Source organism: Helianthus annuus, chromosome 14 (assembly GCF_002127325.2).
Source record: "Helianthus annuus cultivar XRQ/B chromosome 14, HanXRQr2.0-SUNRISE, whole genome shotgun sequence".
Classification (NCBI taxonomy): Eukaryota; Viridiplantae; Streptophyta; class Magnoliopsida; order Asterales; family Asteraceae; genus Helianthus; species Helianthus annuus.
Window position 1 is genome coordinate 68,740,679 of NC_035446.2, and position 21,684 is coordinate 68,762,362.

General features: G+C 35.3%; 1 non-coding gene across 1 annotated transcript; it reads left to right on the plus strand.

Annotated features, from left to right (window-relative positions):
- Positions 1 to 6,028: 6,028 nt before the first annotated feature.
- On the plus strand, positions 6,029 to 6,135 carry LOC118487005. The gene has a single exon (XR_004880172.1). It is a non-coding gene; the product is annotated as a small nucleolar RNA R71 (small nucleolar RNA).
- The last annotated feature ends 15,549 nt before the right edge of the window (positions 6,136 to 21,684 follow it).

Genomic DNA, 21,684 nt, shown 5'->3' on the forward strand with positions numbered 1-21,684 from the left:
ATCAAGGAAGCTCCGGCAATTCAAATTGTTTATTCAAACATCGAGTCCACCTAGGCCTCATCAGCCTTAGGTGTAACTTTGACTCTCGCAATTTGAATTTTGAAATTTTCAGCCTTGAGAGGTGGAAAATTTGCATCATAATTAACCGTAATTGGTTCTTCAGACTTTTTCACCTCAGAAGTTGAAATTTTCTTCTCACTTTTTGGTTTCCAAACTTGTTGAGATAATGCAACCCTTTTTCTTTTCAGAAACTGATTTTTCCTTTTCAATCTTTTCATAAGGAACACTCATCTTTACCGATGTGGTAAAAGATGATTGTTTTTCCCTTTCAGAAACCTTTGGTTTTGAACCACTTGCTCTCATTTCAGCAACTTTTGGCTTCCATGTTTGTTGAGTTGTTGCGACCCGTTTGTAAAACTTATCATTTTTAATTACCACCTTCTTTACGGGTTCAGTTTCGACTTTGGTGTTGTCATTTTTCAAACTCTTTTTCTCAACAACCAATGAAGCTTTTTCTTTCACATCATTTTTCTTCTTTTGATTTTCAACAACATCAGTCTTAGGCTTCAAGTTGATACACTTTCGTGCAATATGCCCAACTTGATTGCATCTGAAGCATGTTCGGGTGTCAACAACCCGACTTGTGCCTTCAAACTGAGGTTGTGAAGCTTTTTCCTCAAAGAAATCTTTGTTTGATTTTGAAAAGATTTCAGGTTCTTCATTAGAAAATGAACTCGAACTGTTCACAAACACTTTCTTTTCTACAGACTTCTTGTTTTGAACATTTTTCTTCTGATAAGACTTACCCCCCTGATATCCACCCGACCAATTGTTTTGATTGTTATTAAAAAAACGTGGAGGAATAACGGGTTTCTTGTAGTAAGCTTTATCTTTTTCAAAATTCATTTGTCTTTTTGTTTGGTTCAAACTCTTCACTTCTGTCAACTCAACTTCGATAAATTTTTAAACATTTTTCAATTTGTTGACATTTACATTCTCAATCAGAAACTCAGAATCCGAAAACAACTTATCTGAACCCAACATCTTGTACATGACAAGATTTGGTTCTTCATTTAAGTTGTTCTTGGACTTTTGTTTCGGAATGTATTTATCCAAGAAACATCCATCATCTTCATTTGAATCAGACTCTAAAACACTTTCTGCCATGCTTGTGACAATATCAGTCTGAACACTATCATCAGATGATGATGATGAGAATGTAACATCAATCGACTCTGGAAGTTTTATTTCATCTAAATTTTCATTATCATTAACCAGCCCGGACTTTTTCTTTGAGAAATTGTTTAAAACAGGTGGTGGAACTTGATGATATCCCTCTCCTGTTCCGTCCGAAAATACATCTTCGCCAGCTTTGTTTTTCCCGATGGGTTTGGGAACAATGTGCTGCAGAACAAAGCTTGCGGAGTTGTAACTGGTTAATTTTAATTGGATGCGTTCATTTTCGATTTTCGCTTCTTGGAATTGAAGCTTCAGATTAGCAATTTCATCCAATTGTTTGTTTATTAATTCCTCTTTCACCCTTAACACACCCGACAGTTGAACATTTTCTTTTGTTGTTTTCCCATTTCGATCATCCGAATCTTTAACCGTTCGCTTAAGCTTCTCAAAATTTTCAGTGATGTGACGATTTTCAAGAATGAGTTTTTCATTTTCTTTCTTAGTTCTTTCTTTGTCACTTTTATCACTTTCAATTTTTTCAGTTAATTCTTTTGCACGATCGTTTGAAGCTTTTAGCAATTTATCCCGGTTTAAGATTTGGTTTTCAACCTCTCTGACCCTTTTTGTCAGATCTTCAACCTTTTTGTTGTTGAGATAAGCGATAGTACTACAATCTTTGCGGTTTTTCTTGCAATTCTTGCAGTCACTTTCACTTTTCTCTTTCTTACCTGACACTACATTCGTGTTAATCTGACTGACATTGCCGTTTGACTCAGTTCCAGAACTAGAATCTACCTCCAGTTCTTTTGCAGCTAGAACTTTGTCTGCCATCTTCATCAGATTTTCGTCTGTGAGCTCCTGTGATGTATCTATCAATCCATCATCGATCTTCTTTTCTGCCGATTTCACCTTTTCTTCTTTCTCTTCCACTTTCTTTTCACTTTCACCCCACCATTCTCTTTGTCTAGCTTCCTCTTCTTAAGCATATTGCTGAATGATTGCATCAACACTGAGTGAATTTGGATCGATTGCGATATTACCTTGAGGATCAAGGTAACATTCTCTATCTGGATCCCACCTTTTAGCCCTTTTTTGCTTCTTTGTAAATGGTATAGATTCTGCTTACTTTTGTTTGGGCTTTCATTCTTCTGTTCACAAACTTTTCTTCTTCTGTTCTTGTATCTTTGAACGGAACAATCTTTCCTGCTGCGAATGCGTAACCAAAGGCATCTTCTTCAGGCAATATCTCACTCCAGTCGTATCCCTCATCATCATGAATGACTGCTAGAGCTCTTGACTTTTCCTTTTCTTTTTCTTCAATCTGCTTCAGCCTTGGAGGTTCCGATTTGTTCTGATGGTAAATGGCTTTCTTATAGTAATCTTCTCTGAACGGATTAGCAGACTCATCAGCATACTCGTTTCTGCACTCTCGTGTAAAGTGACCTTTTTATTTGCATTTGAAGCATGTCACTTTAGATTTATCGAAACCCAATTTGGTAGATGGACCACCAATTGTTTTCCTGCCAGTTATTTCCATGAAACGCTGTGCTCGACGAACAGCACTAGCCATAGCCCAACGAATATCAATTAGCTCCATTTCTTCAGGGTCTATTTGATCGTAATCTTCCTTCGTCAGGTTGGTGTTACCTATCTTCCCAGCTACTAACCCTTCATATGACTCCAATACAGATGCTAAGAAAATCATCTGTTGTTTCGCCGACTCCTCACTGAAATTTTGACCATTTTTCAAGTCAACTGCAATGTTACATTGAAAGACATTCTTTGGTGCTGATCGTTGTTGGTTTGATGTGCTTGAAGATGGTCCTTGGCTTGTAGTGTTGGAAGACATTCCTCCATGAAAACCACTGTGTGAGGTTTCTTGAGTTATTGGTTGTGAACTTTCTACAGTGAAGGCTGTTTTTGGAGATCCTGTCTTTTGAATCAAGCTCTTTGGATAATAAAGTTCCACATTTTGTTGATATAACGAGTGATTGACTTTATGTGTTTTCTTTATTTCGAGCTCATGACTCTCAAGTTTCTCTATCAGCAAATCAACTGTTAGAACATTTGGTTGGACTGTATTCTTGATCATCATTGCGAAGTATTGCCAATCCATTTCGTCTGGCAAAGAATCAAATAACTTGTCTACAAGCTCCTCTTGAGTAAACACAATCCCGTGCCTGGCCAACTCTAGCTTTAGATGCCCGAAATGTTCAATCATTTTTGGAACAGACTCATTTTTATGACATCCGAACAGATCAAATTTTTTTTAGCAGTTTCTTTTTGTTTTTAATGATTTCTGCAGTACCGACACATTTCTTTTGTAATTTTTCCCAAAGATCCTTTGCGTTTGAATACTCAATCAGTGAGATTATATCTTCTCTCACTGATTGGTTAATCAAAGCTATACATTTTTGTTCGGCCACAAAGTATTCAATCTCTTCACTTTCTGACATGTTCTCAAAGTCTTCTCTACCATTGTTAAAACCATTTTTTAAGCTTTTCCAACTGGGGTACGCGAAGGCTTTCAACCATTCCTCGAATCGTTTTGCCCACCAATTATAATCTTCAATTGCTAACAGCTTTGGTGGCTTATTATAGGTTCCATAAGCGCTTTCCACACTAAGTGCATCTGTCAACGTCTTTCTCGTACTTGGAGTATTTTCATTCGTTCGGTTTGTTGAATCATCTCCACTGTTACCAGCAAACGCATACATTTCACTGAACGGGTTCATGAATTCTTCCATTGTTAAGTACCTGAGATGTTTATCAAACACTTAGAAAAATTTTGAATTTTAAAGATGTAAACACAAGAACACTTGGATCGAATGGCTCGTTCGATCGATCAGCACACACACAATCGGCTGGCTCGTTCGATCGGCTGACAGACGAAAATGTGCAAACAGTACAATTTCTATTCGATCGAGTGGTGTATTCGATCGGCTAGCAACAATGTTGTCCAATCGATTTGCTTGTTCGATCGGCTAACACTGATGATGTCAGCAACACTTGAAAATATCTGAACGGTTATACAAACAGAATGATGACGTCAGCAAGTATATGAATCGGCTAGGTTGTTCGACCGGCTGACATCAGCAAACATGAACAGTTTTCCATAGATTTTAATCAATTTGAACAAGTTTTAGGTTGAATCTGATTGTGAAACTTTGTAGGATTGTAATTCTAATGATTGCGAATCGATCTATAGCAGTTTTGTCAAATTTTAACCGTAAAATCACTATGAATTTTAAGTTTTTCTGATTAATATGTAAAAGTGAAAAATAAAACTAGATCTGAGAAGAGAATAGAAGAATCGGTCAAATTTCTAGTGAAATTTGAGTTGAATTGGTAGATATAACAAATTTCCGGCGAAATTTGTCTCTGAAACAGTAAACACGGGTTGAATTCCGGTGAATTCGTCTCTAAATCAACAAGAACGACTTGAATTCCGGTGAATTCGTCTTTGAATCAATAAGAACAGCTCAAATTCCAGTGAATTTGTCTTTGTAGGTCTCGATTCAGCTTCCTATAGCTCTGATACCACTTGTTGGTCCCCCGGATGGGATCTTCTTGTTCGTAAACGTAGTTGAATCGTAAGTGATTAATGCGCGGAATTCATGTAATCACATAGCAGATATAGAAAGACAATATTCTACTCTGAATCACCGTCTGATATTCTATTGAATGATATGAAAGTGTACAGGAACCAGAAAGAACTCAGACTTACAAAAGGTAGCTAGAAAGTGAAAGTGTCAAAAAGTCCTAAATAAGCTGATCGAACAGCTATTTATAGGCAAGGTCAGAATAAGTGAATGCTGGCCGATCGGCTGGGCTAGCCGATCGGCTGACAATGCTAACCGATCGAACAGCCTGCTCGATCGGCCGGGCTGTCCGATCGGCTGGGCTAGCCGATCGGCTGGCAGCATGAGCACTTAACAAAAACTTCACCGTATTCTGTCCTGCTTTACATACACACATACACAACATATACACAACTATACAAAATATAACTACATGTTGACGGAAGCTACAGACGTTATTGCACTAACAGACCCACGGTACGGTTTCGTAATGTTATGAGATGAACTTGTGCTTTTGGGTTTGTTTAGGTATTACTTGGTAACGCACCTTGTGGTCTCTCGGAGAAATTTTGGGCTAGTTGACTTATTTGTTTTTCGATGTTTTGTGTGCTAGCTTGTTGATTTCTAAAATTTGATTCTAGTTGTAGAAACCGTTCTGAGTTTTTCTTTTCAGTGTCGGAGATGGGCGAGATATAGTATCTTCAAGCCTTTCTCGTCCACCTTGTTGTTGAGGGAAATTTTGTGACTCATTTCTTGGTTGTTGAAAGTTTGTTCGTTGATTTAGGTTTTGTTGGTTACTACTATTGTCGGGTTCTCTCCAACCAAGGTTAGGGTGATTACGTCATCCTTGGTTGTAGGTGCCCATTGGAGGACCCGATGGCCTAGGTCTATTATCAATGTAGTTTACCGATTCTGGTTGATCATCTGTTTCTTTCATACAACTCCAATTTTCATGTGGCCCACCACACCCTTCACAAGCCATAACCGAGACTGTTTTTGTCATCTCTAACTTTTTAATTTTAGAAGAAAGGGCCTCGATTTGGGCTTGTAAAGAAGTGCTTTCATCAACCTTATGGGCGCCCGGCGCAATAGATTTATTGCCTCGGGGAGTGTGCCATTGAAAATTGGTTTGAGCAATTTCCTAAATTTGATTGTATATTTCATGCGGGCGATGATTACCTAAAAGTCCCCCAGAGCTAGAGTCAAGTGTTTGTCTAGTGTGTGGCAACAACCCATTATAGAAAGTGGATACTTGTTGCCACACCGCAAGACCGTGATGGGGACACTTTCGCAATAGCTCCTTGAACCTTTCCCAAGTTTCATATAAGGATTCTCCCTCCTCTTGTGAGTATGTATTAATTTCAGTCATTAATTTAGTCGTTTTAGCGGGAGGGAAATACTTATATAGAAATTTTTTGGCTAGTTCATCCCAGGTGTTTACCGATCCAACTGGGAGGGCGTTGAGCCAAGCTTTTGCTCGGTCTTTTAGTGAAAATGGAAACATTCGAAGGCGGATGGCGTCATTTGATGCTCCATTGATCCGAAATGTATCACATATTTCTAAGAAATTAGTAATATGTAGATGGGGATCCTCGTCCGCAAGCCCATGAAAGGTTGCGGAGTTTTGAAGAATTTGTATCAAATGTGGCCGAAGTTCGAAGTTGTTGGCTTCAACATTCGGTGCATTGATAGCGGCGCCGAGATTACCTACGGTGGGTCGTAGGTAATCCATGAGGGTACGTTGGTCCGTCATTGGAAATGGGTCCCCCGAAACCTTCTCTTGGTTTTTAGCTTTTGGTCTTTTTCTGAGAAAGCGTTCGGGTTCTTCTAGAGGTTCTTTTATGTCTTTATTAGAACTGGAGCTCATACACTACGTAGAGGTGGCGTCTGATTCCAAGTCCTGCAACAAAACAAAAAAGAATGTTGGTTAGAAAGTTCACCATGGCCCCGTGCTCAGTGAACACGGCCCGTGGTCGGAGTTACAGTGATTGTTTTCCGGATCCCTGTTACTGGAAAGTTGGACACGGCCCCGTGTTGCACCGACACGGCCCCGTGCTCAGCCTTCTGTAACTCGGAAAATTAAAAACTGCCAGTAACACTGCTGGGCATGACCCGTGTCCGACCAGGCACGGCCCATGCTGAGTTCTGCAGAAGCTGAAAGATTAAAAAAAATCCTAAAAAAATAAAAAAAAATAAAAAAAAATGATTAGGCCGTTGATTCCTAACTTTCCTAAAATCCTTGTGTCCCCGGCGACGGCGCCAAAAACTTGATGTGCGTTAGGTGTAATATATTTTAGGTATGTATTTTAAGCCCTTCTACACTTTTTTAGCCAAGTTTTAAATTTATAAAACACGATATTTACAAACACTAAACACACATATGGGCACGTGCACCCATCGTGGACGTAGTATAGTGTTGGTAAGATACCGAGGTCGTCCAAGGACACAAGAGCTTTTAGTACCGGTTTATCCTCAACGTCTAATCAAATCAAAATGTTAGAAAAAGATTTTTAATTAAGAAAATAAAATTAACTAAAATGTTGAAAATTAAAATAAAGATAAAACAGATAGACAAGATGAATCACTTGGATCCGACTCGTGTGTTAGTGTAACCTTTGATTATTTTCGCACTTTTGCACTTGTTTAAGAGATTATCTTAATTATTGTAGTAGGCCCCTCTTTTGAAGGCGACATTACCCTCAACCCAGTAATTTGAGTCAGCAAGGATACAATCCTAAAGGGTCGGATTATTGAAAGATAATCAATTAAGTTATTAATGCATAATGTGGTAGGCCCCTCTTTTGAAGGCGACGTTACCCTCAGCTAAGTAGTCTGAGTCAGCAGGGATACAGTCCTAAGTAACTGGGTTAAAGTTTTAATAGTATTTAACTTATGAGGGGTTCAAAGAGTTTGGACCCCCACCACCCAATACCTTTGGGTATTGAAGGAGGTCCTACTAAATTTGACCCAGGTCCTTTGCAGGATCTATACACTGAACAATGGCAAGACTCTTACCAAACCGTTCCCTTAACCCCCGACCAGGTAGCCAACATACCTCCATATAGACCGTGGAGATATGAATGGTGAAAATCTTTTATTTTATAGAGACAGTAAAATAATGCCAAGACACCACGGACAAACGATAAGGAAGAATCACCTTCAACAAAAGAAACTAGTAACTAAAGTCATTAATACAAAACTAATTAAAAAGTGCAAAAGATTAAAAATAAAAAGTATTACACTAAACACTTGTCTTCACCAAGTGATGTAAGAGACTTAGGCAAACATGGCCTTTGATTGTCAGGAACTCTTACGATCAATCTTGGATCCCGAGATGACTCACACACTCTATGATGGACAATGGATGATGGTGGTGGATGATGGTGTTATGGTGGTGGTGGGTGAAGTGTGAGAAAGGTGGTGTGCCAAGGGATGAGTTAAAATGGCTCCAAACACTCCTATATATAGGCTGAATAGAAGCTCGGGCACGGAGCGCACGGCCCCGTGTCCATCCGCGTCTCTCTCTTAATTAATTGTAATTCGCAATTACCATAAATGCGCCTGCAGGAAGTTGACCACGCCCCCGTGTCCGCTAGGCACGGCCCCGTGGTGGGCAGTAGAAGCTTCTATGGGTTTGTCTTTTCTGCTGCTACTTGGGCACAGCCCTGTGCTCGCTGAGCACGGAGCGTGTTCAGTCTTCTGTTTCCTCAGTTTTGCTTGGGAAGATGCTGTTGAGGGGTCGGGCATTCCACTTTTGTTCCTTTTCTTGTATTTATGTTAGATTTTGCTGTCTTTTTACTTCTTTTGTTAATTTGAGCTCTTTTAATCCTGAAAATACAAAAGGAAGACAAAAGCACACTTTTTCCAACATTAGTACTAAAAAAAAGGTTAGTTTTATGCCACAATTGATATAACTTATATGTTGCATTTTGTGCATATCAGTTTCCCGCCGCATCGCACGGGCAAACGACTAGTATATATATATAAATATATATATATATATATATATATATATATATATATATATATATATATATATATATATATATATATATATATATAGGGGAAAGATAAAACCCACTTGAGTTGAGAAAACCCAAATAAACCCTAAAAAATAGGGAATGTAATATAAATGTACACGGACCTATTTATGGAAAGCAATGAAAAAAAAAACACTTAATTTTTTTTTTAAAAAAATGTTGAAAATTTATATGTTACATTTTTTTGGGAGTAAACTGCCATTTTGGTCCCTGTGGTTTGGCCAGTTTTGCCACTTTAGTCCAAATCTCAAACTTATTACACTTTTGGACTAAAATGGCAACAAAATGCAAACCACAGGGGCCCAGATGTAATAAGTTTCAGATTTGGACTAAAGTGGCAAAACTGGCCAAACCACAGGGACCAAAATGGCAGTTTACTCTTTTTTTTGGACATATATATTATATAACCTGAAATTTTGTAACATTTTAAAAAAAAAAAACTACTTGGTGTTTTTATGTGTTTCTTTTTTAAAAATGTTCAAATGTATGTATATTACATTTCCTATTTTTTTAGAAATGTTTCTTGAGTTTACATGGTTTTTTTACAAAGGTTTTCTGAGTTTTCTCAACTCAAGTGGGTTTTCGATTTATCCTTCCCCTATATACATATATATATACATATATATATATGTATGTATATATAGGATTAGGTTCAAACGTGAACAAAATCCCAAGAGTGAACTGCGTGAACTGATCTGGGCCCTTGATTTTTATGATCTTGAGATTAAAGTGAGTGGCATGATGGTAATTATTTGGTTAATTTTTACATTTAATTAAATACAAAAAGGGTATATGTGTAATTTCAATCTTAAATTGATTGCATAAATCTCTCACAAATCAAGTAATCAATTATCCTCTTAAATTGATTGTACAAATCTCTCACAAATCAAATCAAGGATTAGGAAAGATGTAACTTAATTCAATTATTAAAATAATTATTTGTTTAAATGCGATGTACACATGTGTATTATGATTTTGCCCTCTTTTTAATGTGATGTACACATGTGTATATCGTCTGTTTTTGTGATATCTCAGAATTTTTTTTGTATTGAATGTTGATGTACACCTGTGAATTACTGTATACATATGTACGATGCTGAGTACACATGTGTACTGTTCTATTTATATCCAAATACACATGTGTATACCGTTGAAATATGAAGGTTACGTGGATCTTAAAAATCAAAATTTGAATTCTGGTGATGAAATCTGAAATAAAAATTAAAATAATCTTATTAATAAATAAACATAATGTGAATAATGAATTTAAATTAGGAAAGATGTAACTTAATTCAATTATTAAAATAATGATTTAAATCTAATTTTTTATATAATTACAATCCAACCCTTAACAACTAAAAAGGAAATCAAGGGTCCATATCTGTTCACGCAGTTCACTCTTGGGAGGTTGTTCACGCTGGAACCCTACCCTGTATATATATATATATATATATATATATATATGTATATGTATATGTATATATATAGGGGATCGCTAAAATGAAAACTATCTCTAGTTGTAATATATATATATATATATATATATAGGGGATCGCTAAAATGAAAACCATCTCTAGTTGTAAGAACCATAGGAACCACTTTCTAGCCTTTAGATCAACAAGATTAATGGATGAGATTAAAAGTAAGAAAAATTAATATTAAATACAATTTGTCTTATTATGTCTTTAATTTTTTTAATCCAAAAGGGTAGTTTAGTAAAATAACACTTTTTTGTCTTTTTCTCTTTATGATTTTTAATTACTTTTTTTGTTTTATTATATTACTTTTTAGTTTTATTATATTACTTTTTATTTTTTTAAAGATTTTTTTATTAAAAACAATTTTAAATTCAGATTTTTTGACAAAAACAATTAATTTTGTGCGCCAGTTTTTTACACGCCGTTTTTTACGTCCGGCTTTTTTACGCGTCGTTTTTTTGACGCGCCGTTTTAACGTCGTTTTTTACCGCGCAGTTTTTTACGCGCCGTTTTTTTAACGCTCCGTTTTTTTAATGCCGTTTTTTTTAACGCACCATTTTTTACGAGCGTTTTTTACGAGCTTTTTTTAGGAAACGTAAAAAAGTTTTACGTTAACGTTTTTTACGTTTTTACGTTTTACGCGCCGGTTTTTTACGTTTTACGCGCTGGTTTTTTTCATTTTACACGCCGGTTTTTTACGTTTTATGCGCCGGTTTTTTTACGTTAACGTTTTTTTACGTTTTTTTACGGAACGTGAAAAAGTTTTACGTTAACGTTTTTACGTTTTACGCGCCGGTTTTTTTACGTTAACGTTTTTTTATGTTTTACGCGCCGGTTTTTTACATTTTACGTAAAACTTTTTACGTTTTACTAAAAAAATTTACGTTTTACGTAAAACTTTTTACGTTGTACATAAAGCTTTTTACGCTTCACGTTTTTACGTTTTACGTTAAAAAAGTTTACGGTTTGCATTAAAAAGTTTACGGTTTAATTTTTTACGTCAACGTTTTTTTACGTTTTACGCGCCGGTTTTTTACGTTAACGTTTTTTTTCGTTCACGCCGGTTTTCTACGTTAACTTTTTTTACGTTTTTACGTTTTACGCGCCGGTTTTTAAATGACATTTACGTAAAACTTTTTACGTTTTACTAAAAAAACTTTATGTTTTACCTTTTACCTAAAACTTTTTACGTTTTACGAAAAACTTTTTACGTTTTACGAAAAAAATTACGTTTTACGTAAAACTTTTTACGTTTTACGTAAAACTTTTTACGTTTTACGGAAAAAAAATTTACATTTTACGTAAAACTTTTTACGTTTTACGTAAAACTTACGAAAAAATTTACCTAACACTTTTTACGCTTCACGTTTTTACGTTTTACGATAAAAAGTTTACGGTTTACGTTAACAAGTTTACGGTTTAACTTTCTTTTTACCAAAACGTTTTTACGCAAAACCGAACGCAACAGAAAATCGCACACTCGGGGGGTGTCTCAGATAGTTTGCTATCATCATCGACGCCTCGAAAAAAAATACCCAACAAACAAAAATCAAAAGAATGAGTGGATTCTTGAAAAAAAAACGAAGTTTTGGCTCAGATTTTCCGATAATCAGAGGCTGCAAAGTGGGGTTGCAGGTTCAAAAACCTACCCTCCACCGTTCTTGCCGCGCCATCGTCATCAAAATATACGGGTTTTTTTTCATCATCATCGCCCCCATCTAAAACGGATCACAACCTACATAGGTCACTGTTCGAAAAAATACCAACAAAGCAACAGCAAACCCCAGCAACACCCACAGATTCAAACATTCAAAAATCACCCAGCAAAAAACCCAGCAAAACATCATTGTACTTCATACATTCAAACATTCAAAAACACATAGATCAAAAACACCAAACATACCAAATCAAAACAAAAATAAAAAACAACATACCAAATCATTCAAGTCGACCCAGAGCATCAACACGTCGGGAGGAGACCAGGACCTCCGCCGCTCACGGCGGCGCTGCCGCCGACCCGCCTCCGTCCTCTTTCTCTTTCCGATATTTTAACCCCAGATTCCACTGATTCAACAAAATCAAACCCACAAGATTCAAACCCACAAAGACAAACCCACAAGATTCAAAACCCAGATTCAAACCAAGATTCACCAAAATTAAAAACCCACCTTCACCCATCATTCACCTCTAATGTTTTTACTCCGACATCGAGCACCCACCAAAAACAGAGACACCCCCTCACCCCACCCCTCCACCCATCATTCACCTCCGTCGCCGCCGCCGAAACACTGCCCCTTAACCCACCGCAACAAACCCCCTTCACCGGCCACCGCCGCCAAAAAAAAAATCAAGATTAGAACCAAAACAACATCAAAGAACATCAAAAAATACAGAACCAAAAACATCAAACAAAAACCCTAAAACAGAGACACAAAGAAAATATCGCTACCTTTGTCTCTCTCTTCGTGTTCCACCACCACTGAAGAACTACGGAACCACCGCCGGAAATTACCGTGGAGAAACGAGGGAGCGCCGGAGAAACGAGGGGGCCGCCGAAGTGGGTACGGTTTTTGGGGGGGTCGCTGGTGTGGGGTGTGGCGGCTGCATGTTCATCGGATGGTGGGGGGAGGAAGAGAGGTGTTCATCACACATCCATCTTCAAAATAAGTTCTGCAACTTCAAGAGAGAGAGAGAGACACACACAATGAAATGAGAAAATGAATTTTTGAATTCATTATATAGATGAGAGAGAGAGAGGTGATGATCTGACATATTAAATGAGGAGAGATAAAAGGAAATGACATTTTGTAGTAAAAGACCAAAATACCCTTTTTAGTGGCTGAATCTGATTGGCTGAGAGTGGTTCTCGCGGTTCTTACAACTGGAGGTGGTTCTTATTCTAGCGGCTCCTTATATATATATATATATATATATATATATGGAAAGGATGTATAGAAAACTTATTTGTGCTAAGAAAATCTAAGAAACCCATTCTATAACCATTGATCAAGATCATCCAATGGCTCATAAATTTTGAAGCTTTTTTTAATTAAATTTAATAGAATGATGAGGTCAATAAGAGTACTTGAAGGGTATTTGGGTAAAATCAACCATAATTGTAGTACATTATATATATTATAATATTATGTGATTTGACATGCATGGCAGACTATCAATCAAAACCCAACCCCAAATTTCATACCCCCTATTTTCTTTCTACCTCAACTTTGTTTCTCTCTCAACATTTAAAACCCCCCAAAACCCACCGGAGAAGAAGAAGAAAGCACTGTAGATCCAACCCCAACATTTCAAATAGTTCATTCTTCTTTTCTACCCAAAATCTCATTCTCTCTTAACCATCATAACTCCCAAACCCACCAGAGAAGAAAGTGGCACTGGAGAAGAAGCTGTCACCGGAGAAGAAGCTATCACCGGAGAAGAAGCTGTCACCAGAGAAGAAACTCTCACCGGAGAAGAAGAAGAAACTAACTCGGTTTTTTTTGGCGGATTTGTCATAATCCAAGTTACTGGAGAAGAAGCTGTCACCGGAGAAGAACCTCTCACCGGAGAAGAAGCTCTCACCGGAGAAGAGTGGTGAGTTCGAGAGTACGTCGGAAGGGGTTTCAGCAAACCAACAAACAATAGGTAAGGCCACTGCTTAAAAGAATAAATATTTATTATTTTTGATTCTTTTATTTTCGAAAAAAGCTACAGATTTTGAGGATTGGGACTCGGACACACCAATCGCTGAAATACAAAAAAGGAGATTTGGTTTGTTCTTTTTATATTGACTAGTGTTTTCGTAGGTAGTAAGTTGGGTTGATTAAAACATTTCTTAATTTTTTAATAGGAGTGGTGCATATTGATGTGAGCAGCGCAACTCCGCCGGCTATGGGGCGAAATGGTATGTATGTTATATTTTGTATATATGATAAGCTAGGTGACTGTACCTGGGATAAAAAGGGGGTGGGCGGTTAGCATAAAATCATGTTACATGTCGGTGTAACACATGTAACAAGTGTCAGAACTCAAAATTAAATGCATATTCTTATTCCAACCCTTAACATTATCCAGATACATGTCAGAATGCCTATTGTTATATGAAAAAGATAAACAATTTTAAGATGTGTAACACATGTTACAATTACTTACTGTTTTGAAGTAACAATGAAAAAAGATATCTTTACTGTTACTTCAAAACAAAAAAACAATTGTCACATGTGTTACACATGTTAGAATTGTCTTTTGTTTTGAATTAACAATAGGCATTATAACAGGTGTCTGCATAATGTTTTGAAGTGTAACACATGTAATACGTCTTACATTGGTTAGGAAAGATTGTAATATAAGAGCTACATGTCTAACTCATGTTACAACTGCCTATTGTTTTGAAGTAACATTGAAGGAATCTTTTTTCACAACATTATGCAGATACATGTTAGAATGCCTATTTCTACTTCAAAACAATAGACAATTCTAACATGTGTAACACATCTTAGAATTCCCTATCGTTAACAATGAATTTATCCTTTTTCCCAAACCCCATGGCATAAGGCCCACATGTGTAACACATGTAAATGTGTCAGAAATGTAAAAAATGCAGATCTATAACACATGTAACACATGTTACAATTGCTTATTGTTTTGAAGTAATAGTAAAGATATCTTTCTTCACAACCATTTATCTTAATAGTTAGATGTGTAAGACATGTAATACGCCTTACGTTTGTTACAAAAGATTGTAACATAAGAGCTACATGTGTAACACATGTTACAACTGCCTATTGTTTTGAAATAAGAATAAAGGAATCTTTTTAAAATGCCTATTGTTACTTCAAAACAATTGACAATTCTAACATGTGTAACACATCTTAGAATTTCCTATCGTTTTAAAGTAACAATGAATTTATCTTTTTTCTAAAACCCCTTAGCATAAGGGCTACATGTGTAACACATGTACAACTGTCAGAAAATTAAAAAAGACAGATCTGTAACACATGTAGCACATGTTACAAATTGTTTTGAGGTAACAGAAAAGGTTGTAACATAAGAGCTACATGTGTAACACTTGTACAACATGTTTCATATATTAAGTGTAATATATCTACTAACTTGTTTGTCTGGTAAGTAGCATCGAACGCTAACATATCCCCAAAAGCCTTGTAGTTTAGCTTGGAGATCTGATCAGCCCAAAACACAGCATTCAATTTCCCATCAGATACAACAAAGTCGTAGTAGAATTTTTGAAGACTTTCCCTTCAATCACAAAGGTGATCCAGAAAACAAAAACAAAAGCTATACGACAACAAACAAATCCGAAAGGTTGTGCTAACATATGTTACATGTTTTTTTAGTGCTTGCAGCGAGGGAGTTGGTTCCACCGGATAGTAGTTGTTTGAAGTGTATGGTAACTGTTTACATATGTAACCTTTTTTTGGGTGGTTTTACTTAGTTTTTTTATGTGTGAAATGATGAAGATAAAAACTCAAAATTTGGGGAGACTTCAAGTTCGGAGCATAATTGGGTAGAAGGTAGCTAGTGTTAGTTATGTTACTACTATTTTTTTTAATTAGTAGATTAAAAATGCTGGACTGTAACTTGTGTTATTACGACTTGGCCATAGCAATTGCATCCAAACGAGAAGGGATCTTGGTAGGAAGAAAGAGAACCACAATATCGGATACGACAAAAGGTGGCCATAAAGCGAAAGAAGGTAGATGGAGAAACCGATGAAGAATGGGAACAAGAAATTGATGAAGGGGATGTGGTGGGTACCTTTGACGTTGTACAGAAGTTACCCTCTAGTGTAAGACATGTTACAAACATGTGTTACATATGTTCAATCCCTTTGTTACCAAAAATCGGGGCTGCACATATGTAAGACATGTTTGTAACTAATGTTACACTAGCGGGTAACACATGTATGATCAGTTTTGGATCATTTGTATATATTTTAAGCCTTTATAAACCTACAACATCGATACCCCCAAAAAGGTTACACATGTTACGACAGTATGGGAAATGTGTAGCAGCGTTCAATATTGTTGTTTCACTCTATAGTGTGTAACATGTGTGACATGGTGTTTGTCAGCAAAAGATATAACTTGTAAGGTGATACGGTTGTATCTTTAAAATATGTTTACCTATAAGTACTTACATGTTACAGGTTGTATCTTTAAAACATGTTTAAACTGGAAACCGGAAATATTTACAAAATATAAAGCAGAGTTACACAAGATGTAACATGTGTAAACTAGAAACACTTGTGTAACATTTTAGTGTAACACATGTTACATGTTGTATCTTTAAAACATGTTTACCTATAAGTACTTACAAAATATAAAACAGAGTAGGAACACAACTTTTAAGGATGTTACACACGTTGTAGAGAAGATGTTACACGTGCACACACAGTTAACATGTGTAACATGGCAACAAGTGTCATGTGTGATCTTTTTTTGTTACCCAAGGGTGCTAAACGTATTACAATGTTCAAAACGCACGTAAACTTATACCAACATCCATCCCTATGTCCATAGATGATCTAGAACATACTCCACGTTACCATCTTTAATACAGGTTTTTATCTACTAATAACATTGTTAATAACAACTCTAGGTACATATGTAACATGAAGTGTATCGTTTGTCCCTTTAATTCATTACACTAATCACATATACTTATAGTTACATATATTACTTGTTTGTTCATTGATATGACATTTTGGATGATGTAATGTTGTTACATATGTAATTTTACTAAGTTTAAATTGACACCAAAGGGGCTGACATATGTAACACGTGTATAACCATCTTACACATGTTACATATAGGTGTTACATGTGTTACAACATCACGGTTACACATGTTACATATAGTTGTTGCATCCAAAAAAATTGCCTTCACAACAACATCCGTATTCATCCAAAAATGGACATACTAACAATGAAAATAAAATGAATATTATATCAATAGTTGTAATGCTTCTAAAAATGGTCTTCACAACAACATCCATCTTCACAACACATAGCTGCCAACCAAAAAACACACCATCGTCACCACGAAAACCTGATGATGCGTTGTAATCCTTCGGCGGGCTTCGCTTCTTGATAACCATCACAAAACATTTTTTCACCTATGAACAAAACAAGTACATCAATATTAATCTTCTATAGTTAAAACTTATTAATCTCCTATGTAGCATGTGTAACGTAGCTATACATTTGCTACCTCTCTAGTGTAACACATGTTACAAATATTTGTTACATATGTGCAACCCCCCTTTGTGTCTAAAAAAAAGGGTTGGGGTAACTATAAGTAACTTGTGTAACGTTGTTACTACATATGTAGCTAATTATCCCACAAAAAACCCCACGACTTTTTATTTGTAAAATAAACGAGATATTCCGAATAAATTATGAAGTTTATACATTTTGTATCATTTTTATATATTACCCTTTTAACGATGTTATGGTTACGTGCTTCATGGAATGGTTTACAACAACATTTTTATGGTTTACTTTTAATGATGTTATATGGTACATGTAATGTTATATTACGTTCAACAATACTCCTCTTTACGAGATGTAATACTTCTTTTGATTTTAAGAGAATCTATTTATGTTAACATATGTAACATCTTCAGGGTTTTGGTTCCTGGAAGTTGTAATGTAATACAAAAGGTAACAAAAGTGGCAAAAGTGTTTTATGTAAACTTAAATATATAAAAATGATCCAAAAACTATCATAAGTTAACAAAAATCTAGCTATGCTTTGCTTCTTGATAGCCATCTTCATTTTGAACACAAAACATCCATTCACCTATGAACAAAACAAGTACATCAGTATTAATCTCCTATATGTTATAATTTGATTAAAATAAGACAGGTTTAACACATGTTACCCTAATAAAGACAGGTTTATAAAATGTGTAAATTAAACAAAGTAGCGGGGAGTTCCTTGTTCATCTGTGTATAGAATGTGTAAATTAAACAAAAACTGAATCTTTTTCCAAAAAAAATAACATAAGGCTACATATTTAACAGATGTTACAATTGAGTAATTTTGAAAAATAATATAAAATGTATCTTTTTTGGAAAACCTTGTCATAAGAGCTACATTGTAACACCATCATGGATTTTTTAATTTTCTGTAAGGTTGTAACACATGTTACATATGTAATTTGTACGTGTAATGTTGATCAATGCATATGCATATGAGACTTGTAAACAATGCATATTTTTTAAATACAAAGGTAAAAGTTATTTTTATTGCAGTGCTAACACATGTTACAGTGTTAGAATGAATATTTTTCAAAAATATTTATGGTTTCATGCTGCCAAAAAGGTTAAAGATAACCTTCATGAACATCAGGTCCGGTTGGCGGGAATTTCCCTCTGTCGTTAGCTCGTGTGCGTAGCGGTGATTCCTCGTCATACTCATCACTCCACATATCTGAAAATCAAGTTTGCACCGGTAATTAGAAAAACAAGAATAAGGTATTTTTTTAGAAAAAAAAAGCTTTTAAATCTAAATGTTAAAACCTTCTTCATTTGGTGAACACATATGAATGTGAGACTGTTGAAGTTCTACCTCTGGCTGTATATTCTCATCTCTAATATGTCCAACACCTGATTATACCATAAATCATAAACTTGTATAGTAATGGGTTTCAAACACCAACAAAATAAAAAGAAAATATAAATTGGTTGCTTGATTGTGCAAGATATTAAAAAAATGTGAAAAAACTTCAAATAAGTTAAACAAAAAGATCCAAAACAAATCATCTAATCCGCAACACCAACAACTATGTAAATGGCAGGGTGTTCATGATTGACTCATAAAAAATGAAGAACAAGAACCAAAAGAAGATGATTACCCAGAAAAGAAGATGATTGACTCCTAAAAAAAAGAAGAACATGAACAAAAAAAACATGATTATCTTTTAAAAAAAGAGAACAAATTTTTGATTCATTCACATACCAGAAGAACCTGAACCTGATGCCTGCTGAAAGTAAACCACCGGTGATTCATCACCGATGAAGTTGTTTCGGAATACACGGCTAGGAGACTAAGCCTGAAAATCGGCCATGAAAGATGGAAGAAAGCAATGGAGTTAGGGTATTTGAAGAAGAAAGGAATGGAGGATGAAGAAGGAAGAAAGAATTGGAAGTTCTGTATATATTTTTTGGTTTAAAAAGGTGATGAGTTGATGGGTAATAAATGTGACTTGATGGGATGGGGAAGAGGGTGAAGTGATGGCTTGAACAAATGACCAATTTGCCCTTTTAACATGTGTTTTGAAGATATGATGTGGATCAATCTTGTCCACACAATTCAAGTTTCCCAAGTTTTCTAGATTAAATGGGTTTTTCCATAGATACTTACATTATATATATATATATATACTGAATAAAATGGTACTATCCATGTTAGTGCAGATTTCATGTAAGTCAAATAAATCATGCAATTTCACCAATTTTACCACTTTTTAAGCTTTATGTACAACGTGCAAAGCTACTAGACTTATGACATAACTTCATATCATCATAGCACATCATTTAGCATCATTTTAGCATGCTTATATTCTGATTAATCCATCTTTATCAAACCATTTCAAGTTCATCAACTTATGATCATTTAATCATCATATATACTAACGTACAAGTAACTAATGCATGATTATCATATCATCATCATCCAAGATTATAAATGCATCTACCATACATTTATTATAACTTCCAAATAAATCCAAGACATCATCTTCATCTAATTATCATCAAATCATTCATAACATTAATGCATGTAACATTCTCATGCTTTTATGAACTAACAAACAAAACTCATGTGCATGCATACATATATACATATACACCACACACATACACGCATATATATATGGTAGAGTTCATTTAAAAATCGCTTTATATTGTCCCTAACATTTAATACTTAAAAAAACACACAATTTTTTTTAATATTTTTTTTAAATTGCTGTATATTGTCCCCAAAAAAAATTTCCGAATAACAATTATCGAGCACATGTGCATATGTATCGTTTCTTTTGCAAATTCCGTAATACATTACCAGTATTATACAATTACACTTTCATTTACATTACCATTTGTAATAAACTGTTTTTTACATTATGAATATTAAAAATGCACATGTGGATCTATATGTATGAGCATGTTTTAACGTGTTTTGTTACAAAAAGTTTGTGATTTGGAATGATGAAGTAGGCCCATGTACATGTTTTCGTTTAGTTATATCTAGTGGTTGTTGGTTCAGTTATACTTATCACTTTGTTATGTAAGATGTTGTTTGGTATGGTATGAAGGGTGTTGATGTACATGTGCATAAAATGAAAATATTATAAATATTGGTAGTGATAGTGTATTATGGATAGTAGTAGGTAATGGTAGTGTATTATGGATGGTATGATAGATGAAAAGGACAAAAAACAATCATTTAAAGAGATCAGTATAAAGAGAAGATAGATAGATCAAATCTTGTAAATGGTGAGTCATAGACGGCTTGGGTGGTATATGTGTAGAATTTGTAAATAAGTGTATATAGGAGTAGAATTTGTAAATAAGTATATGTAATTTCAGTAGAGATCCTTAATTGAGTAGAATTTGTAAAGCGGTTTTACTCCTGCACGGTTCGTTTAAAACCGGACAGAGCATTTTCCAACCGAGACAAAGTCGAATGAGCGCCTTTCAATCCGAGTATTTTTCAAACGAACTTCAAGCGAGTATCTAGTGTCGTAGAACAAATATGGAAGTGAACAAATATGGAAGTGACGATGAGGTTGTTAGTTTTTAAAGTAAATTGCAGCTTTCACCCAATAAGAGCACAATAAATTTAACAAATAACAAGAAAAGGAAAAACACTCAACTAGTTCTACCGAGATCATACGAGTGAAAAGATATAGTCGTCTGTCGATGATCGATTGAAGCATACCCTTGTTATATCAGAAGTTTGAAATCGAATAAACCAGTTGAAGCAAAACCTTGGTGAGTTGGCGTCTTGGCAATGGAGAATTCGAATAACGATGGTCGATGCAGGGTTTAATTAGGATTATGTACTTCTAAATTGAATGGTTGGTTGACACTTGAGTGTCGCTTCACATTTCAGTATTTTGATATTTTGACTCAATTATTCAAATGGACATTGGATTATTGGACGATGGACTATTGGTATCGGCCTTTAATTATATATTTAAATGGTATCTATTTGGATCTTGAACCAAATATTATTAATGTACGGCTCTCGTTATTTTATTAATATTTTTATATATGTACTAAAAATAAATTGAGCCAACTGAACTAAGCGAACATTTGCTTGTGCTCGGTTCGTTTACAAACCGAACCAATCCGAACCGAGCGTCTTCTTCAATCGGGCTGAA